A 15,557-nucleotide genomic window follows, 5' to 3' on the forward strand; every position below is an offset into this window, starting at 1 on the left:
AATCCATCTGTTTTCAGTACTGCTTTGTTTATACTTTCTAATGCTGGGTTTTGGCAGGCCTAGGCACTATTTATTCATCACTGTTGTCAGTTATCCATTCATCCAGCCACAGAATTTTGAATAGGAGTGTTCACTTACTCAGGCAAATTTTTCTCTACATATTTGTTTGTCTTTTTGGATACAAGTGCCAAATACTTATTTGAAAGTGAAATCCTGAAGAGCAGTCATGTGAAAGAGGACTGTGAGGAAAGTGAATAAGGTATGTTTGATGGCACTCAAACTGTAGTTTCTGTCAACAGATCCCACTTTTCTTCTCTATAATGAGCTTTCTTCACTGTACTGGGAATCTCTCCCTTGTGCTGGGAAAAAAAAGTAAGATATCTTGACACCTGTTTGCAATTTGCATATTTGGCACTGTTTTTTTTCCTTAGGCATATCATAGAATCATAGAATGTTTTGGGCAGAAAGGGACCTTAAAGTTCATCCAGTCCCAACCTCCCTACCATGGGCAGGAACACCTTCCACTAGACCAGGTTGCTCAGAGCCCCATCCAACCTGGCCTTGAACACTTTCCAGGATAGAAGTGTGCAAACCACTCCTATGACCTAAAAGCAATCCCTTTGAGACCAAAAATAAGGAAGGAAGGAATTACAAGGTGAATGGACACTCTAAAAATAGTGGGGAACACTTGCTGAGAAAAGGATTTCCAGAGGCCCAAAATTTCACTAGAGCTGTAGTCCATGGTTCTTTAATTTCTTCACACCATTAAACCCCTTAAAACTGAATCTCTGCTCGCTGCAGTAAGCCCATTGTCCTTAGGTGTAATGTAGTTAGGCAAGAATCATTCTTGCTAAGAGGAGAGTATAATTAGTAATAAGTAATATCATGCTCAGCAGAAGAAGTATTGTATGTACGATAGTTTACATCCTTGTGGACTGGGAGATTTTGGCTGGCTAGAAAGAACACTCATTTTTAACAAGCTCTAATTTCTGTAACCTCTACTCAAATCAGAGATGATTTCAATGTGTTTGTGAAACTACCTAGCACTGATGTAGTTTCACAGATACAGAAATGGAACCTTTTATTATGCCTTACTAAATAGTTCTAGCCAATGGTATGAAGCAAGGATGTGTTCTTGCACCAACTTTATTCACAGTCCTCTTCAGCATGACGCTCCAAATGGCAGACCTCGATGATGAAAACTGTGTCTACATTCAATATCATACTGATGGAAGCCTTTTCAATCTAAGGCAACTGAAGGCCCCCACTAAGACCTTAAATCATCTTGTCTGTGAGCTGCTTTACGCTGACGATGATGCCCTCATCACCCACACAGAAGCAGCTCTGCAGCGTTTAACATCCTGCTTTGCAGAGGCTGCTGAGCTTTTTGGGCTGGAAGTCAGCTTGAAGAAAACAGAAGTTTTCTATCAACCTGCACCTCAGGAAGTCTCCCATCATCCCCATATCACCATTGGCAAATCAGAGCTCAAATCAGTCCAGCAGTTTAATTACCTGGGAAGCATCATCTCCTCGGACAGTAAGATTGATGCAGAAATAGACAGCAGGTTAGCAAAGGTGTACAGAGCTTATGGTAAACTCCATAAAAGAGTGTGGCAAAACAAACACCTGAAGAGAAGTACAAAGATCAGCGTTTACAGAGCCATTGTACTGTCTACTCTTTTATATGGATCTGAATCATGGGTCATTTACCGGCACCACTTGCGTCTCTTAGAACGCTTCCATCAGCGCTGCCTCCGTACCATCCTAAACATCCACTGGACGGATTATGTGACCAACACATCTGTCCTTGAACAGGCAGCAGTCACGAGCATTGAGGCCATGCTGCTGAGAACACAGCTGTGCTGGGCAGGGCACGTCTCCAGGATGCAGGACTACCGCCTCCCTAAGATCGTGCTCTATGGGGAACTTGCCACTGGCTGCCACAAGAGAGGAGCCCCGAAGAGGAGATACAAGGACTGCCTGAAACAATCCCTCAGCCTTGGCCATATTGATCACCACCACTGGTCTACCCTGGCCTCCAATCGGGAGGCCTGGAGACACACCATGTATAATGCTGCTGCTGCTTTTGAGAACACACGCAGGATCACTCTCGAGGAGAAAAGACAACACAGAAAGAATCGCGTCTCGTCTGTATCACCTGGGGAGTCTTTCTGCTGTGCCTTCTGCAACCGGACTTGTCTGTCTCGCATTGGCCTTTTTAGCCATCAGCGTGCTTGTAGCAAGCGTGGGTAGAGCCCTTCTCAAATCTTCATTTGCAAAGCCTGGCCATGACTAAATAGTTGTAGCTGGATCATTTAGTATCTAACCAAGACAATGAATGCATTCATGTTTGAAAAATCACAAGAACTGGAAGTAACTCATTGCAAAAGTGAGGAACTGTGAATAGAAATTAACCTGAAAGTAACAGGATAAGTTTTAGAATGAGTTAATTTAAATAAACAAAAGAGCCTAGTGGTAATCTTTCACTTGCAGAAGGATGAAGATAGACATTATACGGTACAACCTTTTTTATGTTATTCAAATTAGAAGTTGCAGAATTAATTTTTTTTTTTTTTTAAGAATTTTAAGTAAAAAAATACTTCTACACAAGAAACTCCAGCTATTTTATCAATTGTAATTTAATTCTGGGGAAGTATTTTCATTGTCATCACAGCACTTCAGAGATCACAAGCATGTTACTGGAGTTGTTGAAGTCCTCATCCTCATGAAGCTACTCCAGTGTCTCAGAAGCCACAGTATTTGGACAAGAAGAAATTTGCATTACATTTATACTAACTTTGGCTTCTTTTTTGTCTTTAAAGTGTTTGGACCAGTAAATCTTCCTCATTGTATGGAAGAATCCCCTTGCAGCCTTCCCAAAAGATAAATAGACAAAGCCAGTGGGAAGAGTAAAGAATTGATCTTTGATCCTATTTCCTCAATTATTTGAAGAACATTAGTCCTTCTGATAGATGGCCAATATTTCCCTCTTTGCTGGAGAGACTGCAGTTCTCCCATTCATCCTTCGAAAGTTGTGGTAATTTCTACTTTTGTCTTTTTAGAAAATAGTTTGCATAACAAAAAGAAAAGAAGAAACCACTTCCCCTGAGCTCCCTCAATCCTTTTCTGAAGGTAAAAATTTTGATTTATTCAGCTAGGAGTTCTAGAGGGCCAGTCACTTCCATAGTGAAAGGCGTTGCACCTGTTTTCAAAGTAGCATCTCTCTGTAGCTTTAGCATTCTAGCTGATTAGAACAGTAAGACAATATTAAAGACTGAAAGATGAACTCAGACAAAAATGTAAAAAGTCAAAAAAACCCTAAACGAGAGAAAATATAATGCTGCTCCTCAGATTTCATCTAAGCCAGTGGAAAGGTCTCACATATTCCACTGTAAACCTTAGGAATTATAAACACATACAGAATAATCTCTCTGGCCTGAGACACTAGCCAAAATTGACAGCTTTGAATGACTCTTTATATGAAAGGGAGAATTTGAGGGTTACAATACTCTTGTCAAAATGCACCCAACTTTTCCTCTGGCTTTGTACTTTCAACACAGACTTAGCAGGAGGGTAGCCCATAAAGCTTCAAACTGATGCTTTTGGCAGTCCAGCACTTTTTTGTTTCACTAAGGGCACGTGATCATCCCTCCAGTTGAGCTGTTAAGTTACTTTGCCCATGAGTTGGCTTTAACGCAAACTTCAGTTCTCTTTGCATTTGGTTTTCCTGGCACCAAACACTTCTCCCTGCAGTGTAGCATTGTTGCATGTAGTCAGTGTGGCAGAAGTACAGGCACTGTTCTTTTAACAGGCATTTAAGTCATCTGTGTTAGTACAGTGCTACATAGTAAAAGTAGTATATGAAATGGATGGGTTTAGAGTTCAGCAGCATTTTACTAATGAGCACATTCATGAAGTTTAATCTTCTACTGTTCAACTAGTAAAAAGAGCCATTTAAAATGGAGTTATCAAAGGGCTACAGTGAATAATTAGACTTAAAAATTAACTGGCTTTCCATTCACTATCCCTTTAAGGCACCAAATTTCACATTGAAAAAGGTAACCACTTTGTGTTCAACAGATCCATGCAATTGTCTCAGTCATTAATAGACAGTATAGCTGGAATATAATATAAGATTTAAAGCTAATAGGTATTCACATTTTTAGGGCAGATGAGTGTAACTTGAGCACAGTACCTGGAAATGAGGAATCTGATTTAGCTTCTCTCTGTAGTCTCCGTATTTCATACATGGTCTACCTCTACTTTCCTCCCTTCCAGGCAAAGATGTTTTCACTCAGCACACAGGAGATTGTGAAAAGGTGTCATCTCATATTTCAGTGTCTTTGGAGATATTTGTAGATAGGTATTTTCAGTTCTTGAACCTTCTTATTCATGTCTCTGTCGATGGAGAACCTGGAATCAGTCTTCATGCCTTGAAGGGAAATTGATATTAAAGATTATGATTTTTGATATTCAGCTGAACATCGGCACTCCCCACAGCAAATCCTTTCATAGCTTAGAAACAGGGAAGTTCTGATGTTTGAAGCTCTGCCTGTTTTACTTAAATCCCAGCTAGACACTTTGTGGGTCAGACACAGCGTTTTGTTTGGAGAGAGAGAACATCCACACTTCTCTTTCTTTCTCTTAGAAACTTCAAGGGAAACTTAGTTTCTGGCTGCAACCCTTCTCAAATGTAAATGGCATTTCAAATCTTACTGACTCCCACCTCTGTGCCCTGAGACTTCTCCTCACTAGCCACTGTCTTTTTTGACTCATTTTATTAAGTCTTTCAAATTTAAAACCAGGGAAAAAAATGTTTTCTGTCCTTAGATGCTGACACTTGTTTCTGATGCAGATAGAGGGAAATTTCCCTTTAAAATTACATCTGGAGATACCCTTATAAAGGAGCAGTGGCCAATTCTTTCTTGCCAATCACAGCATCATTTTGACTGTACACAAACAAAGCTGGAAGGTCACTATTTCAGACAGACAGGCAAAGCAGGTCCTGCTAGCAAATACATTGATTTATTTTGAAGGAAGGGAGTAGTGCACTGCAGTTATATTAAGATTCTGCATGCTAATTTGCCCTCACCTTCACTTTCCCACATACTTTTTGCACTGTCACATCATATTTCAGCATATCTCCTAAAAAAAAAAAAAAATCACAGCTATGTCTGTGTAAGGTAATTTTTAAGTGGAATAGGATAAAAAGGTTCAGAAGTTCTGTCAGAAAAGCAGTCTTTATATCATGCTGTGTTTCTCGCTCGGCTTCAAGCCTCAGGAGATCCTGCTGGGATAGAAAGATTCAGAGTATATCCAAATAAGGGCTCTAGCAACTAAACAGGACCCAGGCATACTTTGGACACGAATTGCAGGATGGATGTTTTCACACTGCCTGCTGGACCCTTCAAGGTAGCAGGTCAAACATTTGATATCAAGTAACTATTACCAACCTTCAAATCGTTTCACCTAACCACTCTGTTTCTCTCTGAGCTCTCTATTTACCCTTCTCATCAACATTAAAAGGGACTCAAGGTGTGTCCTTCCCTTAGCAGCCACTATTTCCAGCACAGGCGATGCTCAAGGTACCTGTCCCTTTGAATCCTGTGCTGTACCAAGTAGCTGCCCAAGTGCAGTGTAAGAAGCTAAGTAGTCTAACTCAAAGCTCCAGTCTGTCCTCTGGAGCTGGGCTCCTTTGTAAGTCTGGCCAGGAGTGATTTACCTGTACCGTGTACACACAGCCTCTGAGAGGGCAAAGCCCAACAACTCAAACACCCTACTTCAGAGAATGTAAATAAACAGTCTGCCTGTGATATGCTTACAGATCCATTGCTTCTGGAGAAGGGCTCCTAGAAATACTGTTCTCAAAGTGCCACTGGAACACCAAGAAAAAAAAAAACATTTCTCTATTCATGCATTCTGGAAAAAAAAAAAATTAAAAACTTCTCAGGGATGCTGTGACTTTTGCACCCTTTGCCAAAACCTGAAATAGTCTTGTTCTTAAAGGCACACAAACTTCACAGCTTTTGCACATTTATTCTAAATACAAGTTTAGCTGCTCAGGTGTAGAATTTTAATCTGTGTAACCAGCTCCAGCATCTCTGATCTGCTCTGTTTTCCTCAACTAATTTGACCTCTAGACTAAGCGCCAGTGACATTTTCACGTTTCACATGAGCTCAGCCAGTTGTAGCTGCTCTCCAGATTATTTTCTTGACGGGTGTGTGTTCTGACCCTGTTTGATGTGGTACTAGAGCTTTATCTTGTGAGATAAATCTTCTTCAGCTACCTCATGTGGGAAGCTCCACATTTGAACTAATTGTGTGTGCAAAGCAAGCATGATACAACACTCATAATCCAAAGGTTCTTAACATGCAGTAAGCTGCCCTACTTTTGGTAGAATTGTCCTACTTTTCAGTAAGGCATTTTGCTTTCTTCCTATATCATAAATTGGCCAAATATCCTACTGTTTGCCATTACATCTTACTTTGCTTTCCTTGAGGGAAAGTAAGGAAGATAAAGCCTACAGGGAGTGTGCAAAACATTTTTCCAGATGGTTGTGTAGTGTTCTTTCTGTAATTCTCTTTTTTTTTTTTTTGTTCTATCAGCAATCATCTCAGCACTAGAAAATACACCATTAAGAACAGGCTTTGCTTTAGTTATGCCTTGTATTTAAATAAACTGATCTGTATAGAAAATTATTAAGCCAAATTAAGCTCAGGACAAGTACTAAGCTTGCCTCGTTACTGCAGCAGGACAGGTTAAAGGATTCTCCTGTGGTCATATTGGTCAGTCATAGAAACAAGAAGCACAGATAAAAATTATTATGCTGGTCCCTTTTTTATAGCCTCTATTTTATGATTTTCTGGTGTAAGAGCTAATGACACTGTGTACTGTTTACTATAATGTCTTTTGGGGTTTTGTACATAAATTTTAAGGGGAGATTTGTTACTAATACAGTAAAAAGAAATTACTCTGGCCATACATAGGAAAAAATATTACCTAATCACAGTTAACTAAAAACATAGTTGACCCATTAGGAATGTTTTTCTACTCCAAAGTATGCACATATCAAGAACTAATTGTATAAATTACTCAAATTACTAGTAGTTCTGATGAAAACAAGGTGTTGACAGAGTCAGCCTGAACATATGACAAGGGCTGAACATTTCTGTAACTTCTCCCTGTACTCCACCTCTATTCCTTTAATTCTGGATTCCTAAAGTTTAGCTTTGGTTCCAAAAACAACCTTCCTTTTAGACACACCCTAAAAGTAGATTTTAAAATCCATCAAGCCTGGTTTTTTTCTTTCAAAATGCCCAGAAAAAATGCCCCCAAATGACCCTTTGGCTAGGCAAGACAGACCTTCCATCATTCCTTCCACTTACAGACACACACATTCTTCCTTCACACTCCCTCGCACCAAGACATGGTCCTCACTTGGGTTCTTCTTCTGCCCAAGAGACATACAGGTACCCCTGCTGCTGTTCAGTTTAGATCATATCTGAACTACTGTATTTGATGACACCTTCTATGCAGACAGAAGACAAGGCCTTTGTGCTGAATCTGCTAGAATGTGTAGTAAAATTGACACAAAATGGTTGTCCGTGTTTACAGTGAGATTTCTTCCTGAGATTGGGTCAGTTTTCAATGTGACTCGCTGAATTTAAATGATTTGAATGAAAGTAAGAGCCAATTTGTTCTTTCTTGGTTGCAGCATGAAAGAAAATTCCCTTCTCATTTTTCTCGTCTACATCTGGATCATCAACTTTCATCATTCCTCTTTCAGTCTGAATGATGAGAGAGTTCTCTTGTCTGACTGTTATGGAGAAAAGGAGAACATGTAATGAAGACACACACACTGGTGCAGGAAACTCCAAAGACACGTATGTGAGTGTAGAATTGTGGGTGCTGAAGCAAAGACCTTGATCATCACTTGCTGAAGCAATGACCTCTCCTCCCAGAAAATAAAGTAGTGTCTCTTTACATGACAAACCTTGCTACAAACAGGGGGAAGAAGTACTCTAGTATATTATAACATGATTCAGAAAAACAAAATGAACAATGTTTGCCCAATTCTGACACCTCTGCCAAAACCACACTACTGACACTATGATTGTTTTCAATGTATACAACAGATTTATGAAGGCAAATGAAGATATTGAAATATTCAATAAATGAAGCAATAATACCCCAATAAAAGCTTGGAAAAAATCTTTGCATATAAATTTACCAAGTGCCAACCTTAATTTTTTTCCCCAGCTTTACTAAATTAGTTCCAAGGCCTGAGAAAGGTGCTTGCTTAATATGTGTTGGTTTTCAAGATCATTTATTGTTCATTTCTTTAACACTCATCATAACATTGTATCATATTCCCAATTCCCTTAGGTAGCCAGCCAACTTTCTGACATGATTTTTAAGCACCCTGACTGAAGTACCTGCTGCTTTGAGACTTCTGTTGGGATACTTCATTAAAAGCATATCAACAAGCTACAAATTCTGGTCAATGATTCTATATCCCTGATAACCACTAAATTTTGCACATACTTACTGTAAAAATGGAGTAACCTGTTGCCTTTTGTTTTGCTCTCCAGGGCCATGGTACAATTACATGCAGGAACGTTCTTCCTAGCAGAATCTTTCCCTCAGCTGGCTGGCTTGATTGACCCACACCAATAGCTGACAGCAACTCCTTCAGGGCAACAGTTTGTTGAAGGGTCCATACCAACCCATTGAAATCCCTGTTTCTCAGCAGGGCTTTGTGTAGAAATTCAGCCCAAGGTTCAGAAAGCTGTACTCATAGATGATGATCAAATATTCTCTTATAAGTAATCAACCTATTTGTCTAAAAAACACTAGCACAGAAGAATACACAGTTATGGATAATTTGCCTTCAGCACTCATTATATTATTGGTGAATCCTATTAAGGACATGAAGTGTGTGATCATATACAAATTAAAATATTAGTGCCTTCCACTGCACACATATACAGAAAAGGACTACTGCAGTTAGCAACAAGGGAGCTCAAGGACAGATTCTTCTATGTCTACAAATTCTGTAGACTTAATTCAACCCAAGCCACCTCCAGCATGAGTTCAGCCTCCTGTTTCACAGACCCACCTCAGCCAGAAGTAATTGTGCCTGCAAAATGAACGATGAGAGTCACCTGCAGCAAACACAAGCAGGGACCAGATCTGTGACAGGCAGCTATTGTAAACTGCTGTTCGCCCTAAAAGTATTCTTCTCAATAAAAATAACCCTACATTTAAGAGTGCTTGGCATAAACGGACACCTCCCAGCTCTTCCAGTGACCAGTCAGAGGAGAAGCTCCACAAACCACTCTACAACAATACTGACATCCCACAGAAACAATGTGGTTCCCCTATATTAACTGGGAATCCCCAGTGGTTGTTGCTGTGAAGTCAGGAGGTGGTACAGTGGGTGCTCCAGGGTTGCTGGGTGTATTAATAGATCCTATTGTATCCTGGTACGTGGAGCATTCCCAGTGGATCCACCAGCCTCTGCTACTCCGTACTTGTGTTTTCTGGGATTCTCTCCAGACCTGTCCTCTTAGGGGGCACCTCAGAGCCTTAGCCAGAAACCCTGAAATGGTTGCACACCTCATCTGCTGTGCTGTCTGTATACTTAGCAGAGTCTCCACCAGGAAATTATTATTATCACCAGGAAAGCATCTGCAGCAACACTGTCCCCCTAACTGCTGTTACACCCCCTTGCACCTAACCACACATTTATCTTGACAGCCACTATCAAAAAATTGAAAATCACTGCAAAAAGAAGAGCCATTGTGATTCACAAAAGTGGCAGTTCAGGCTTGCCAAGTGCTTTCAATCCCACTAGGCTTTTTTTTTTTTTTCCCCACCCCTGTTTTGACAGTAATCTGAGAAATGAGGTGAGTCATTCAGGCAGCCTGCAAAAATTGACCAGCACCTTGCAGTTTTGGCACCATGTTTGCAAGAATTTATCTGGGAATGGATAACTGAAAGGAGCCAGGATAAATGTAGGTAGAAGTAGCTGCTTTTACAGACAGACTCCCTTCCCAGTCTCACAGAAGACATGCACGCTTGGGCTGCCAGACAGAAATCCAGCTGCAGGCTCTGCCCCTTTCCCACAGATAGAGGGGTGCCCTGAAGTTTCCTCATCTAAAGCCCAGAACTGAGCAGTATAGACAAATAACCACAAAACTAGCAGTTTTGTGGCAGCTGCTGTTTTTCCTTACGCCTCCCAAACTTGGCTTCTTGCTCAGCTGTTAAGCTCCTGCATCTCCATCAGAAGCATTTTGACAGCTGAACAGGAACGCTGTAGCCGGTCACTGACATCCCACTTATGCCATACCTTGTCTCCGCTTCTTTTTGGGTTTGGCTAAGCTCCAGTTCACGCTCTCACATGGTCCTTAACAGAGCTATGGCATGTGTGGTAACGCTAGGATCGTTCCCATTCTTTTTCCCTTAGTTTCATCTTTGCTGCTGGCTTCCTGTAATCCTGACATCTTCAGTAGCTTCTTCTTCCTTGCCTCCCAGCAATGGCTCCTGCATAGCATTTGTGCAGATAAGCCACAGGTATGTACTGTGCCTATTACAAATTACATATGTAATGTTACATTGCATACTACAGGTTCGAAGGACCTCCTGAAGATGTCAAAGATAAATTTCTCCTGCAGAATTTATCAGGGGGTACTGTTACAGATACACATATCTCTTGCTTTTCAAACACTTTTAAACCAGAAGAAATACTTCAGGAGCCCATTATCAAAAAGCAAAGGAGTGTACTGTGCTGAACCTCTCCAAGCACACAAGGCTCTTGGAGAATAGGTTCCAGTAGCTTCCAGAGAGTGGGCTACTGTTTTAACTGAAATTTGGGAAAAGGTGGGGGAAGGGAGGAAATATATCTGCATGTTTTCTGACTTTCTCTAACTGCCTGTCACTAGCCTAGTCAACATGGTGTATACTCAGACTTGGCAATTTTTTTTCTTCTCCTTCAGCAGGAAACCAGCTCTTCAAACCTATCACTATTTTCCAGAGGAGACTTTGGGTTTCTGAACCACTCTGAAAATCTCAGATAAAAAAAAAAAGTACCTTATAAAGGTCTCAGTGAATCTCGCAGCCTTCTATCATTCACTTAGCAGAGTTATGTCTTTTGTGGTCATGAAGTGAAGAAAGCTCATGGCAAACCTCATTTTTCCAGCAGGCCCAGAGCCAGATGCCACAGCCCACAAAGCGGTCAGGCCTGGCAGGGGAGATGCTCTGTTGCAGCACATCTCTTGGACAGCCCCTATCTAGAAATGCTCCAAGGGAGGCCAGGCAGCAGCTCCAAACTACTCCCTCTGTGAGATCTTGAGAAAAATTACAAAGGTAGTTCTGCTTAGGGTTTCCTTATTGATGCAGTGGGGATCAGTTTGCATCCTTTGTTCAAGCTCTCTCTGGACCCAAACTGACACAGGTGAAGAAGTCCTCTATTGTACCTTTCATTCCCCTGTCAAATGGTAAAATTAAGTATTGACCTTCACGTCATACATTTGCCAGCTGTGTCTTCAAGGAGAGAACCTGCTCTATTTAGTACACTTCTGTTTAGGAGGCAACACTTACTTCAGTGAGACTTCTGTGTGGATGAAAGACAGGTCTGTAACTTCATTTAAGCGTCTGACTGCCCTTCAAGACCTGGGGATACTGCAAAAGCATCAGTGTTTCAATCCAGCCAAGGATTCCATTCTGCCACAGTTACTCCTGTTTTACTCCTACCTCTCTACTTTTCTCGGGCCCTAAGTTTCTATTTGATGTGGACCAGGCTTGTAAACCACATGCAATCACAGTAGGCTACGTGGGCAAGATTTATTGTTATATATCTCTACTGATCCAGCTAAGTAGTGATGCAAACAATAAACCCCTGCAATTAAAGGGTTGTGATCCTCAAATGTTATCAGTCATGCAGTGTTTGATAATGGCAGTGATTATAACACAATCTTCCCTCTATACTGTAACAACTGCAGTATGTCTCCACAGATACCACACTTCCAGTAGTAAACACTTCAGGCTTGTAGCTATTTTTCCTGCATAAGACCTAATAAAAGCTGTGCTCTTTTCTTGAAAGTATTTTCTCTCACTGACAAAAATGACATAAAATATAATAAAAATAAACCAAGAATATATCAATGCAACATTCTGTAACTGTGTAAACTGTACTTCTTTTGAAAGCGTGACTAGGGCATGGAGAGAAAAGAGATCATGATTCAGTTTGGCATATAAAGAGTACACATTTCTAACTTTGAAAAGAGTTGCGTAAGTTAAATGAGTCTCAAGATAACAACACAGTAAAAATGCACCCAAAATAGCCACTAATCCATCATTTTAAACATGCATTTAAGTAGACAAGGTAGATAATGTGATACTTCTTATTGGAACAAGAATATTTTAGAAAGTTCAAGCTTGAGGGTCCAGAAGTTCCTCTTCTGGATGTATTATTATATAAAGATTAGATTAAATATTCTTGTTTTCATAAGATATCATGTTATCTGCAGTGTCTTACATTGAAATTTCTTGTTCTTGGACAGAGACACATATATTCAGATTTTCCATTATTTTTACTAAACTTCACAGTATTTAAAACAACTCTTCGAAGATAAAGTGGCGAACTATACCTAAAAGGCAATTTTACACTGAGAACTCAAGGTTGATTCTGAGTCAGTCAATTCCCTGCCTAGCAAAACCCCCCACTAAAATCCCAGAGAAATTAAGGTCTAATTTTATTTGTCAGAACTGCAGAGTACAACCCAACCCATTTTCTAAAACTTTAACCCTCTTTTTTCTGTTCAGACTTAACACTCCGTCTTCATTAACCAATAAATTTAGAAAAAGGCAGGCTGGGTGCATGGAAGAAGTGCAAGAAAAGTTTTGGCTTGTTGGGAGCATGTCTTTTGCCAAAGATTTTGGGTTTGTTACACAAAGCCCTGGAATTTGGAGACTGCTGAGCTACTCATTAGACTACTTGGTAGACTACTATCTCCTACTACTGCCTTAACGAGCAAGTCTAGGCCTGAGAATGCAGGAGCTTTGATACTCTTCTGCAGCTTCACTGTGAATTTCACTTTCCTTCCCAGGCCCAGGAATTTGGGCTTAAAGGTGTTTTTTAATTCCCATACAGGCTGATGACTTAGCTGGCTGACTAATGGGGTTAAGCTCACAGGTTTTATTCTATAGGACAGAAAACGGCCTTAAAAGTTCAGTCCACCTAATTACCTGCTGATATCACAAGTGGATTAAGTAGGCCATAAGAACTTGGCAAGCACCTTGAATTCAATAATAATCAGGTTGGAAAACCCATGAGCTAAATCATCAGTAAGAATTAGAAAATTGAATTTCATGGCTTTTGTTCGAAAACGGCATTGAGAGAAGAAGCTTTAGAGCTGCAAGTTGGGCATCTTTTAGCTCAGCTTTGTGCATGTGGGGTTGACTTGTACTATGCAGTTCCATCTCCTTGCATAAACAACTAACAGCTGTATAGAGTTACATTAAATATTTCAATAAAACTACACTTTGAAGCTGCAATCAATTCTTCAAGAAGACAAAACCCTTCAGCTCCAGCTCTGTTAAGGTGCCTGCTCTTGCATAGAGTTGCCTAAAGTCCATCCACGTGGCAATAAGGGATTTTTTCTTTCCAAGTGTGCTCTTATGAGAAATGATCAGTGTGGTGTTGAAAAGTTTGACAGTAGAAACACATCAGGACTCTTTCCTTACCACTCAAACCACAGAGTAATTTGGCTATGTAAAAAGGCCAGGCACATTATGATAATGGTGTCCTAAAAGGAATATCGCCAAACCACACTTGATTTTGATTCAGTTAAGCTAATCAAGAACTTTCTTGGTATCCTTTATGCCATGGCATAAAAGACAGGAAAACCTGAACAGAGGAAAAAGAAAGAAAAGTTCTTAAACAAAGCTGGAGTCCAGAGATGCTCAGAAAAACACTTAGATGACAGGAATGAAGAACATAATTTCTTCAAATCAACCTTATAAATCTGATTTTCAGTCAAGGTAACAGATAAAGGGAACACAAGGGGAACTTCTATGTATACACATATTCATGCAATGTTTGACCTTTATTGGTAGATGGGGCACGTTTAGTGGCCCTGGATGGATCTTGATGAAGTATCGACAGTGAGTCCAAGGTCAGTAATTACTGTAACCATGCCAAAGAGGAGGAGGAGGAGGATGTTTCCCCAAGCCGTGAATAGCAGTAATTCTTTAATGTCATGACAAATAAGGTGTTTTTACAGAATCTTTGTACTCTCAAAATCAGAACAATGGAAGCAACCAGGCCAATAGGGAAGATGTGTGAATGGAATCTTTTAACTGTAACCTTTATGCATTTCAAAATATTCTGACAACAATTATGTTCTGTAAGGAGTGGGAAAGTTTTATCATTGCCTAGTTTTAGCTCCGGGGGGTGGATTAGAGCCTTAACCTTTGGGCTGGGAGAACACCAAGCCTCCTTCCTGGAACTGGGAGTCCATCTCTCAGCAAAGTCAACTCAAGTTCTTATTCTTAAAGAGCAAAGGGGGAGGTAACGTGCCTGCAGGCACACGGAAACTAGTTACCATTGCTGTGCAAGGATCATTGCAACTGTGGCTGAAGAAGGTTGGGAATTGAGTTTGTTTGTTTTTCTCTATGCTTTATTTCCTTTTTCATGTTCTCTTGACACGTAGCACCATAGGATAAAAAAAGAACAAATTCCACCCTGGGCCATTCCCTTGGTTGGACCTGTTGGCACCTGCTGTGCTGCACTGCAGCGTAATCCTGTCAGTGGTCACTTGTGTGAACCAGCCCACTGGATACACTGCCATTAAAGCCTAAAACACTGTTTGCTAACAAAAGGAGTTTGACTACTGTGCTTTCCCAGGAGACAAGTGCTTCTAGGAGGAGCAGACTTGTGCCACGCTCCTAAACTGAAGGAGCTCTGCTGCTGTGTGTCCCAAGCCTGGCTAGACCTGTAACCCCCTTTTTTTTAATTGCAGCCTTTTCAGCTCTCTGGACAGTCACTACTAATCAAATTTTCCATCTCAGTCCCGTTTTTAGCAGTCAGTAGGAAAGCAGCAAGCATCCAGAACAGCAGTACTGCCAGTGTCTTTAATTCATATAACTGAGAGCATAAATCAGTTTCAGGTTGCACATCGAAGCACGATATGGCCACCATCTTTTGTAGAGCTAGATATATAGCAAAATGCTGACTTGCTTCAGGGGATTAAAAATGAGAACAAGCAGACTCAGTTTTTCCTTCCTCTTGGAGTCCAATGAAATGATCAAATATGATGAGTCATTCAGTAAGAACTTCATACTGAAGTTCTTTTAACTTCAGTGAAGTTTTCACTAATGTGGAAAAGTCTTCAATCCTTTGGACCATTGTTTTACTGGAGTTAAAAGCACTTAAAAAATGGCTGAAAGAACATGAAATTTATGGACAGGATGTAGCCCGAGCTTGCTTTATTTGTTTTCTTTTTCCAGTAAGTCCACTGTCCTGCTTTTATCATCCTGCATCTTCAACATAAAA

General features: G+C 40.5%; 1 long non-coding RNA gene across 8 annotated transcripts in view; it reads right to left on the minus strand.

Annotated features, from left to right (window-relative positions):
* LOC126644938 (uncharacterized) overlaps nucleotides 1–15,557 on the minus strand; it is a 65,424-nt gene that overhangs the window by 21,194 nt on the left and 28,673 nt on the right. For 7 of the 8 annotated variants that reach the window (XR_007630049.1, XR_007630050.1, XR_007630052.1 and 4 more), the window contains exons 2-3: nucleotides 4,196–4,432; nucleotides 1,513–1,626 (exon numbers count right to left, since the gene is read on the minus strand). This is a non-coding gene — a long non-coding RNA (uncharacterized LOC126644938). The remainder of the gene's footprint in view (nucleotides 1–1,512; nucleotides 1,627–4,195; nucleotides 4,433–15,557) is intronic. The other variant, XR_007630048.1, reaches the window with a different exon arrangement.

This window comes from Myiozetetes cayanensis, unplaced genomic scaffold (genome assembly GCF_022539395.1).
Source record: "Myiozetetes cayanensis isolate MyiCay16 unplaced genomic scaffold, myiCay2020 scf3, whole genome shotgun sequence".
NCBI classification, from domain to species: domain Eukaryota; kingdom Metazoa; phylum Chordata; class Aves; order Passeriformes; family Tyrannidae; genus Myiozetetes; species Myiozetetes cayanensis.